Source organism: Dermacentor andersoni, chromosome 7, assembly GCF_023375885.2.
Source record: "Dermacentor andersoni chromosome 7, qqDerAnde1_hic_scaffold, whole genome shotgun sequence".
In the NCBI taxonomy this organism is placed as follows: domain Eukaryota; kingdom Metazoa; phylum Arthropoda; class Arachnida; order Ixodida; family Ixodidae; genus Dermacentor; species Dermacentor andersoni.
The window spans coordinates 95631423-95642720 of record NC_092820.1 but is presented as its reverse complement, the minus strand read 5'-3'; the positions used below and the strand labels follow the sequence as shown (position 1 = coordinate 95642720).

Sequence of the window (11298 nt, the reverse complement as noted above, 5' to 3'; positions counted from 1 at the left end):
TTAATTTGCCTAATGCCCTACCTATCTTTCGGAAAACGAAAAAAACCACACAGAAGAATTCTCAGCATGAGACTTTCTGAACCACAACTTCGATTTTGTATGCCTCCGTTGCTAGTGTCCTCCCTACATTTCTACCAACAAACCTCCAATTGCATCTTACTAATCTCTATTGCCTACATATTTACTTTCTTCAAGCTGTCCCTGAAAACAATGGCTTCGGTGAGGCCAGAGAAGCCTAAAGTGCAGCTGCGTAGGTATTTTCACATTCTAATAAAGCATGATCCATCATTTCCTTAGCTTTACCGTAGCAGGCATATGCGTCTTCTTCCATGGTGTGCTTCGCTTTAGAACTACACGTTTTAAGGCATCCTGGTCTCGCTTCGAAAAGTAAGGAGCTTCCCTTCAAGTTATCATAAATTGTTTCTTTCCTGTGGCTTCTTCCCCTTAGGTAGTTACTCATAGCAAGTTTCTTTTCCATTTCCGTCCCCCATGAGATTGTCTCAGCCTCTGTGATTTTGCGTTTGACGTTTTTTGTTGCTTTGTTGCTTACTATAGCGGTCACATACGTGCTGGTAAGCTGCCTTGTTTTTTTTTCCTCGACTGTGAATCAATGTTTTTCTTTTACAGATACGTGAACACTCTCGCAACCCATTTACATAGTTTCATATTCCTCAGTGTTTGATCAAAATCAATTTCATTCTGAACTAACCTCGGTTCAAAACTTGTCCAGCCCATATCCTCCAGCACAGGTTCATTCGTAGTCTTCCAATGAGCGCCCAATGCGAGGCGTCCCACTGACCTTTCGTTGCCATCGAGTCCTGATTGGAGCCCTGTGATTATACGCATCATGCGTGAAGAGCAATGCCACCTGGTCATACAGGAAACCGAGCTTTGTGCAACTTCACCGAAGACTTCTTTCTCATTAGTGCACTTCAACCAAAGGAAGCACCTTTTGGGGCGCTGCGAAGGACTTTACCTACGAACTGCGACTACGGAGACAATGGTGCGAAACTGAGCGACGTGGTGTCGCGTGCTTTCTCTCTCTCGTTCGCCTTTCTCGCAGCGGACAGCGCCAGCGGCGCAAAACTTAGCAACAAGCTGGGTAAAGTGGACCTTTTTTTTTTAAATATTGCTGTCAAACGTGAATGGTTGCGTTCTGCACATTTGCGACGAGAAGTAGTGCACACGTTCCATGTTATTAGCACATTCGTCTGTCGCCACGTCGCTATTGGTTATATTTTAAACTTCTGTAAATTCAGTGTAGGGCTACTAAGTTTCCTTTCTCGTCGTCACATGAGCACGTGGGTGATGACAACAGCAAGGCGATGGCAAGACGATGGCGTCAACACTGCCGTCAATGAAACGGTGACCGATTTATTGTACTTTGGCAATGAAACGTTACAACCTATTCCGTTCTGATATAGGCCACTTGCGAAGGTAGTGCACTGGATTAAACGTGCACACTGCGGTTGTGCCAATCATCTGAAAAAGATATCTTGCACATGCGAAGGAGTTTGGCCATGCAATATTTTCTCATGCAGTACACGCGCCAGTGGAATAATGGCTAGAGCATTGTCATCGCCCGCTGCTTCCGTCAATCGGTCACTTTTACAGTCACCTAAATAGACGCTAATAGTGCTACGTAAATGGCGTGCGTCACGCTAACATTCACTTCTACGGCGAGCTTTTACGTCAACACCGTCCAACCGCATTCTCTTTGCAACAGCCTTTGCTATGTACAACTCCATGCACTCGTCGTCTTGACGTCATCATTTGGAAGATCAACGAAATATAGAGGTTCAAACAAGAGGAGGCACCACCAACCGTATCAAGCCCGGCATGCATTACCTTCAGCAAATCGGCGCCGCAGTCCACCGCGCCTTGACATCGTCGACGGACAGAAAGTGCTGAAGGCAGCATTTCGGCTTCTAGAACCAGTTATGGATCACGCTCGAGAAGCAAACCAGAATCTCTTCCGATTAACCTCTATACCTCACCCCACACCATTTCACTCTCTTTCTCGAGTGCATGACAGCGTTAGACGAGCAACGAAGTGATTGAACAGAAGTGACAGAATAACTGCACTGATATCCTAAGGCTACTTCCCCATCGAGGAGACCGTGGTGTACGTAAAGTTTCGGCGTTGCCACGCACGGCCAAGTGTAAGCGGATATTGTTCAATGCTGCACAATTGGTGGGTTTCCACGTTGCAGCACCCCTGCTGACGCCGCGGTGAGCGCCTGTAACTGGCAGCGGGGAACAGTGGCTTCCGATATTACAGTGGCGCACCATAGCGAAAGGCAGGCACTTCGGTGCAGACACGAAGGCCACGATTCACGGCTGCAGCAAGGAGACCCATTCATGACGCAGTTGCGAAAACAATCTCGTTGCGCTCGGTGGGGAATGTCAGCAGCTAAACAGTTCTTACACCGTGGATAAATGCTGCCGCGTTCTATTTTCGCAGCCAATTCTGATCAATATTCCCTCTTATTCAAGTGCCCTTTCCTTCAAGCAAAAGCAACGAAAATCTAGACGGCAAGAAGGCCGATGAAAATAACATCTCCACATTGATATGGAGGGTGTGCGCATACATCCCAGGGCAAGATCAAATTGTGCCGACCTAATAGGTCATCGTACTTTCCCATATACATAAATCACTTCATAACTGAAAGGTTTCACAACGATTGTGTCGTAAATGCAGTCTGCGGCATACCTTATTAATTTTATATATGATGCGTAGCTGCTTAAATCGGGGTAAATCGACAAAATTTACTTTTCTTTGCTAACACTACTTTGCTAACTGACCAAGAGTTTCATGCCATGACAAAGCTGACTAGTGACGGCAGGTTGCCCTACTCACCACCACATAAATGCTGACGTTATCTACAGCGAAGCTGTATATAGCTGCCCTCCAGTGGTGGCCGATGTCCGTCCGTCTGCACGTCGCGTCGACACAAAAAAATGTTTGTCACTAGTTTCTCGCGAATGCTCTGTAGCTCTCAATCTAATGTAGCTATCTTGAATAAATTTATGCTGAAATTGGCCGCAAAGGCGGCTCTGTCATTACACTGAGTTTCATTTACTTAACTTAATTGGTTCGTTACCGTAAACGTAACGTTAGTCGTAACGTAGTCGTAAACGTTACAGAACTGCTGTCTCCTGTCAATACATGTCCATCTACGGAGGCAGTATGGTTACAGAAAACTGTTGTAACTCTTATATTCTCGAAACTTTCCCGAAACAAATTATACGGCAATTAGTCGCTAAGACGATTTCAACATTACGCCGAGTTTCGTCTACTTTTCTTGATTACTTCGTTCACAGTGAAGTTGTAAATATTGTGGAATTGTCGTCTGCCTTGCAGCGGCACTTTCACGCGTTACTGCTTTCTAAAAGAATAAGAATAAATCACTCCACAGTCAAAAGAAGTATTCGTTGTCTGTGTCCTTCAATAATAATAATAAGAAGAAGAAGAAGAAGAATATCTATATAAAAATAAATGCGTCGAGGGAGGTAAACCACCAAAGCTTTGTTCGTCCTTCTTCACAAAGGGGAAGGCCTGATGAATGTTTCTTGTTTTTTTTTATGTCTCTCTCTTTCTTTTTATTTACTTTCTGGTCTGGTTTTATCAGTGTTCCCTTACCCTTTATGCAATTACACTGCAACCAGCTAGCCTTACGTTATCTTTTCTTCTGTTTTACCGTCGGCTCATTTCAACTAATAAAGTTTATTCCTCCTCCTCCTACTCCTCTTCGTCAACGCGGTTAATCATCACTGATGTGTTTTAGAGCGCAGCCCTTAGGCGCTCATTCCTGCGTTGAGCGTCGGCGTTACTGAGCCAACGCGCACAGCGAAGGAGGGAAGAGCGAACGCGGAGCACAACGGGGAATGAAAGACGGCGAAAGCGAAGAAAGCGCGAGGACGAAATCGGAGGAGGAGGGTGCAACAGAACCATGATGTGGAATGTGGAGGAGGAGGGTATGGCAAACGCGTGAGTAAAAAAGCGTACTTGCGCGAAAGACGGGCTCTGCAGCGATGACCGCTATGATATGGTGCCAGAATAGCGCGCCTTCGTCTGTTGAGCGATGGCATGCGGCAGGCGCGTTCACTGATACCATATATGGAAACAAAGTGCTGCATGAACGGAGGTCTGTCTGCGGTGGCTGCTGTCAACTGCGCTCAAGCGTCACGCACGTGCTGCCTGCCGCGATTTCTTTATTAGTGAAGCAGTCTCGACACAGTTCGCTCCGTGTGCAATGTGCCTCACGAGGCAGATTGTGCGCGTCAGCTTGTATATTGCGAAATGAAAACAGGTGTGGAGCGGCACTGAAATTTCACATTAGGGATTATTGTAATCGTAGGTGATTTTTTTTTTTTACTGCGCTCGAGAGCGTCCGAGCTGATAAAGCCAGCCAATATCATAAGGTGTAGATAGGACGATGGCTAGCAATCACATAGCACTCATATCAGCTAGGAGCTAAGTACGCTGAAAGGTTCTGCAAAATATAAATCGCAATTAATGTTTTTTTTTTCTTTTCGGCAGTTTGCAGTTTAAAGTTTCAGACCTACTTCACCTTCATCTACATTTAGAGTGGGCAGGAAATCGCGCGGCCATGCTGTACCACGCTGTCAGAGTAGCACAGTGCGGCCGCGCAATATAAGAAACCTGTGCATGTGCGGTGCTGCCTGGATGTGTTGCCAAGTACTTGTTGCAGGGTCCACCAAGCACGTGTTGGCTTTAGTAAAATTTCGCTTGTAGCCGCATATTCTCATCGCAAAGATGAAAGAAAAACGAACGTTTTAACTACTTTAAGCCGAGTGAACTACATATACGCCTGCAAATATTTGCGTCAGGTAAAACCTATATGAGTAAAAATAATTAGGTAACAACGCTGTCGTTACCCTAAGAAGTTACAAATGAAGCTATATCTTTTTGTCTTATAGAATGGCATGATCATGCAGGATCATTTGGCCTTAGTGTGGGGAATTCACCGACCATTTACATGCGGTGCCTGGCTTCACAGACGCAACCATACGCTTGTGGGAGCGAAGTTCGCTTCACAGCAGTGTGAACCTGGCACGCCCCAACAGTTTAGCGGAAGACACGAAGCCACGCCTTTCAACCTGGCCAGCACCTGTACCGGCTTGCTTTGATGCTCGGCCGCGTTCGCTGCACTGATTTCACTGGTGCTCTGCGGGTCGCAACACGCGATCGTAGCTTCCCTCTAACAGTGTACGAGCCTGTATGTACTTATTGTTATGAAGCACGTTTTCTTTAGGTTACGAATTTACAAAGCTGGCATCGTTCAAACCAGGAAGTGTTCGCAATGCATATAGGAATGCAGCAAAAATTATACTTACAATCTTACTCTAAGATTGCAAAGGCCTTCTATACGAATTTTGCTGACCTCCAGCTATCGCAGTGGTTTATGCTTTGATAACACGAAAGTAAAATGTATTCTTTATGAAGGTCAAGAAATATTTATGTACCTTAAGCATTCACATCCGAATGAACGCTTGTATCAACCGTAAACGATAGCAGCGAGTTACTCTAACGTTTCAGGAAAAGCTACAATATCAGCTATCACAGTGCGTTTCTTTAGCTTTACTTTTATCTACTTGATATACTAAAGGAAGTTGGCTCCTTCAGATGGCACCGGCTACATCGCATTGCTTGGCAGGCAAATTGAAGTTGTGATATCTCACGAAAGACTGAATAAAGTCATACAGCATGAACACGAAGTTCTGCACATGAGTCCAGGATGCCACAGAACATAAGCATGCTGAATTGCATAACGAATTCCACGTACCTATAATTGTCCGAGAAAACGTAACGAAGCACGGTTTTGGAGTCGATTTCATACCACGTATCTACAAAAACACATGACATAACTACGTGAAAACTGCACAAGCTTAGACTTACACCGCACACAAGTCCGAGCTAACACGCCATTCATATTGTTCCCTTTTATTCGTTTAGTTGCGCAGCATATCAATACACAGTAATACATTATATGTAATGGAGAAGAAACAGTTTACAAGTATTTCATCTCTCAACAAACTATATTTGCGCAAGCTATATTTGCTCCATGTACGAGACGAAGCCATGTTCAAGGCCAGCTGAATAATCCGTATCCCCTCACCCCACGGTGCCAGAGCGTCGGTTAGAAAAGTCCAATACAAGCTGATGCGATGTGTTTGACTATGGTAGTTCGTAATACTAAATAAAAACCGGCCACCCGTGGACGGAAGAATGGCAAGATAGATGGACATAACCACCGCTGTCAAGTCCTCGGCCTACCCGCTCTCTGGTTTCATGCTGGCGATGCCAAATTTTCCTCTTGCTTATGCAATAAGATGTCTTATATATATATATATATATATATATATATATATATATATATATATATATATATAGATATATATATATATATATATATATATATATATATATATACATATATATCAAACGCAGTGAATGCGGTTCTCAACCCGCTTCTTGTAGTCGCTGAACACGGTGCAGGTGTTCCCGTTCAGACTGGTGCTGATGGCATCTCGCCACAATCACACTTGTACATAACGAACTACGCCTAAATAATTATTTGTAATGTACTGCATTTATGGTAATCTCATAATTTATTCATGACATGTCTTACTCTGTAATGCTTACTGTTATCGAATTACTTCTTTTCTGTAAGCAATTACATGTAATTTCTTACTTTGTTGTGTTCATGACTCCACCCGATATGTTGGTCGACCAATTGAGCCGGTGCTTGAATGTCTCCATAGGGAAGGTCAGTGAGGAAGCCGGTGCCACGATATCACCTATTCTGTTGTCGTTTACAGCTTTCCATTAATCTGAGTGGGGGCGTCTTCATGTTCCAATAACCATACACGCTGCGCGTCACAGTGGAACCAGGGCCCGTATTCGCAATACGTTCTTGCGCTAAAAGCGTTCGTGCCAGCCAATAGCGATGTAGGACAAAGCGAAGGCGATCAGCTAATTAAAAACAGCACTTAAAAACTAAAAGCTTTGTTAATTCGGCCCCATATACTGAGCAACGACAAAATCTTGTTCGCCACACGTTCGTACGTTATGACACCGCCCTGCCTTCCAGCCCATTCATGGAGTTAGCTTTCGATGTCGCTGATGATGTCTTCACGACAAAAAACGAGGGGGCATGACGGATAAAATAATTCAATAGCAATTGTTAGTAAAGTTAAGTAATGTATAAAGGGCTGCAGAGGCCGCACTGACAGTGCCAGGCCAGCTCGTTCTGTTCGCGGTATCTCGCCAATGTCACGAAAAGTTCGGAAAAAAGTAAGGTGGAACTAATCGATCACTTTTGAGTAATGCCCTAATACTAAAGAGGGGCTGTAATAGGTAACTACAATGAAAACCATTTTCGAGTGCAGCAACAGTAATTGTAATCGCTTACTTACTTGCTGCAACGTGTACAACACAGGCCACGATTTACCATGCTCGCTTGCATCTTTGCTTGGTGCTGGTTGTTTCACTACTCCAGTTTATCTACAGACATCTTGGTGTAAAAAGAAAAACGCAGAATTTTGTATGTTTGGTTTGTTTAATCAAAATTAGTTGCACCCAAATGGCACTATCTCTTTTCTCCTGGTCGAGGTGCTTGTGGTGGCCAGGGCTGAGCTTGTGGAAAGTATTCTAGCAAGCTTCTTGTTGGTCTTGTAGTTGTGCGAGTGAGGTGGAAAATGATGCGCCGCTCTTGTGCCACCTTGCTTGTGTGTCCCTCGTCGTGCTAGGGAAGAAAGGTAGCACGTGCCTCCAAATAGGTGCATGGAACTTCAAGTTCATTCATCGCCCTCAGTATGGTACAATAAATACTTGAGAAATGGCAACGTATTCCCGGGCGTCCAAACGGCCTTAGTGTTCACGAGACGGGTGTTCGGCGTTTTTGCCTGTGTTTCCTTACGGCATCCGTAATACGTAAATCGCAATACACTGTGAAGGTTGTTTCCCTTGGTAATTCGAAAGAAGAGCTTTGTTTATTATTTACGAATATAGGTAACGCGCAGCCATCAAATTTAACAACGCGGATAGGTGTAGGAGCGAGAATATCGCGGCACGGTTTAGTTGATTCCAGCGGGGTATTCCATGCAGGTTACCTTTACGACAGAGGCAATATGTGTCTCAGTTGGCGCACCTCAGCTTCCTTAAATGCAATATGTATGCGGTTTGCGCTTTCTGTTAATTCATTCCGCGTGCACAGTTTAGAAAGATAGCGAAACTAATTGTTACAATCACAGTGAAAAGTTCATTTGAATTATCTGCGCATAATGCTATAGAGGGCAGCATAACTCGTCCATCCGCAAGTGCGATTTGATTTGGTACATATTTCACGTTTTGCCAGATACCTGCTTTCCTAACAGATGTACAGTGCAAGGGAAACAAATATGCTTAAGCCGGCTGTGTACGTACTTGCAAATGTCGACCACAGAACTGATCCACCATTTTTCAAAGGAGGCCAAGTCTTTGATTAGAGGTGCTGGGGAACATTGTGCGAACGCTCAACTCTCAAGTTGTTCCTCCATGATCGTTTTGTGCAATATCTAATTTGGATAATGGTCGCCAACGCTCTATCAAACGATTGGTGTGCCATGCAGAAATCGTCGAATAACCAGGAAGTTTCAATAGACCGTTCTTTAACACTATAGACGGCCTTGTGAAAATAACAAACATACCGGCATAGCCTCTACCTCCTTGTGAAGTTTACTAATTCAGTTATTTGTTTTTCTTTCTTTTTCTTTCTTTTTCTTTTTTTAAGGTTTACCACGTGTCTGGCCAAATGTTATGTTAGCCACAAGCTTTTCGGATAATAAGTGTTCAAACGATAGGCGAAGTAGCACTAAAATCTTTCCTATTTTAGATCCAACACCAAACTGGGTTGTCGAAAATCAACGCAAAAAGCAGAAAAATCAATAAACGCGAATAGTAATGGCCGGTTTGCGTTGACCAAGATTAACTTGTTTGCTGAACAGCCTGGAGGTGGTTCTTCAAGCTTAACGTTAAGAGGCCGTTAGTAGACTTTATTCATCGATAATACTTTTTTCCAATACTCAGGATCTTTTCCCAAAAATAAGGATCTCAAAGCCATTTACAAGTTCGCGAAATAGATGTTTTTTTTTCTTCTACACTGTTTAAATACTCCAATTATTTCATTTGCGAATTCTCTCCCGAAATCCACCGGCAAACAAGTACCACCACATCCGTATCCTAGTTTCAAGACATGTTTGTAAAGTATATTGACAGGAAATTTACGGCACTTAATAAATGCCAAGTAATTAGGGTGTACAGCTTCTCATGCTCGATAAGTGAGAGCAAGCTGTGACAACAATTTTTTTTCTTTTAAATATGTCACTTACACATTGCACGATTGTCATTATTAGAGCCTTAATTTTTTTTTTCCTGTCCCAAATGTTATCCGTAGACAGCTTTACTTATAAAATTCGTGACGCCAACATCAGCAGCTTTCATGGGTCTACTGTCCGGTGGTCGTTAAAAAAAATCTCACCATTTCTGCACATTGAACCTTCCCAGTCGAAAAAACCGTCCACATGGCTGAAAACCAGGAGATCGTGCCTTGAGTTTTCGTTTCACACTTAGGGACTATGTTTCCCTTACACTTGAAGCAGATACAGTTATAGCTATACGTTTCGATATATTTGAAGCTATACAGTATAGATACGTGTATGAAGCTATAGGATTAAAGGGTAACTACTGAATTTTGCCGTCTACAAAAGAATACAATATAAAACAAAGGTTGGTTCGAGTCTACATAGGCGCCATTATACAACATGCATAATTGCGCAAATTATTGTCAGAATACTTATATAAAATGACTACAGCAGGTTACTTACCTAATAACGCACCAGCCATGTATATATGTCTTTGCATTCGACTTACTGCAATAGACGGGCGAAGTAAAAAACACAGGATCACAAGGGCTACGGCTTGGGGTTAGAGCACTCCGTCATTTCCTCACCTTCCTTAACCGGAACTGCCTGTACACCGAATATGTAATAATATTTTGTACTTTTACACTCATGTAGAAAGAAAGCAAGGGTCTCTACTCACAAAAACCTCTCAAGCTAGTTTCGATCGCGTGAAAAGAATTCTGTTAATCGTGCAACTGGACGCAATAAGAATGAAGGCGGCCGACCAATGGCACAAATCACGTACGAAGGAAAGTATTTCTGAGTTCCACCGCAGGAGTGCTAACGCCGCCATAAAGAAAGCACAATTACCCGCTGACCTATGCCTTCTCTCTGCTCCGGTGCAGTTTACATCTACGATATGAAGCTCAGAAATTAATGTCGTAGAGATAAGGAAGTACCCGGCCTGTTACTCTGTCTGTTACTCCGGCCCAAGCTCTGGACGGCTCGATCCTTCTATGAAACGTAAATAAAGGCATGGCCGTGTTTCGATACAAAAGACCGCAGCTGTTTCCTCACAGCCTCACAGAGACATGCGGGTATGCGCTGTCTCGTATCAACAAAATAGCTTTGCGTGACTTCGAACTCCTGCGCACATGTGCCTGCGGAGTGAGCTCATGAAATCTGACTCGTCAGAGGATGCAACGCTGTGGTCGCATCTAGTAAGGGTTGTTTTCATGAATATATTACACAATGTACAATAAAGATGACGTAAATTATTTGCAGAGAGCAGTATACGGCGTCGAATCAGAAAGTCTTTGCCCCTATTGTTTTTGACCAAGTTACGGCTGTGAATGCGAAGTCAACATACCCATTCCCAGCGGTGGACCTTTCTAGGACCGGCCGTGATTTATCTGCCGGTATCTCCATGGCACGGCGGTGCTGTCAGTTGTGGAAGATGGCGGTTGTGCTTCACATGTCCGCTACTTACGAGCAACGAAGTGTGATTCCTTTTCTATGGAGTACGGGATGAACGCCCATTGAAACCTACAGGGAAATGCAGCCCACGTATGGCGAAAGGTTCCTCGCTTTGAGAAGTGTGCAGTGGTGGTTATGTGAGTTTGCAAAAGGCCGCGAAGACTTGCATGACAATGGGCGTTCGCGGAGGCCGCGTGCGTCGCTGACTGGTAGCAACATGGCACAGTCGCACCTCAAATTTAGTGCTGCGATGGGACAAATGTATGGACCGGTATGGGGACTATGTGTAAAAATAGTGTAAAGTGCTTAGAAAAGTACGTGTATTTGTAAATACCTGTATGTACCATACGTTGGCAAATAAAAATAGGGACAAAGACTTTGCCATTCTCCCTCGTAGTTCTTCTGTACTTATCA

General features: G+C 43.8%; 1 long non-coding RNA gene across 4 annotated transcripts; it reads right to left on the bottom strand.

The window, feature by feature from the left end:
* Window positions 1–7567: 7567 nt before the first annotated feature.
* Window positions 7568–11206, bottom strand: LOC126534102 (uncharacterized). Of its 4 annotated transcripts, none has more exons than XR_011895464.1 (4): window positions 10279–11206; window positions 9892–10035; window positions 9546–9592; window positions 7568–7772 (listed from the first exon to the last, which is right to left on the bottom strand). It is a non-coding gene; the product is annotated as an uncharacterized lncRNA (long non-coding RNA). The 4 variants fall into 4 exon arrangements; XR_011895463.1 differs by having other exon boundaries at window positions 10368–11205; XR_011895465.1 differs by lacking the exon at window positions 10279–11206 and adding an exon at window positions 10214–10262.
* Window positions 11207–11298: the final 92 nt, after the last annotated feature.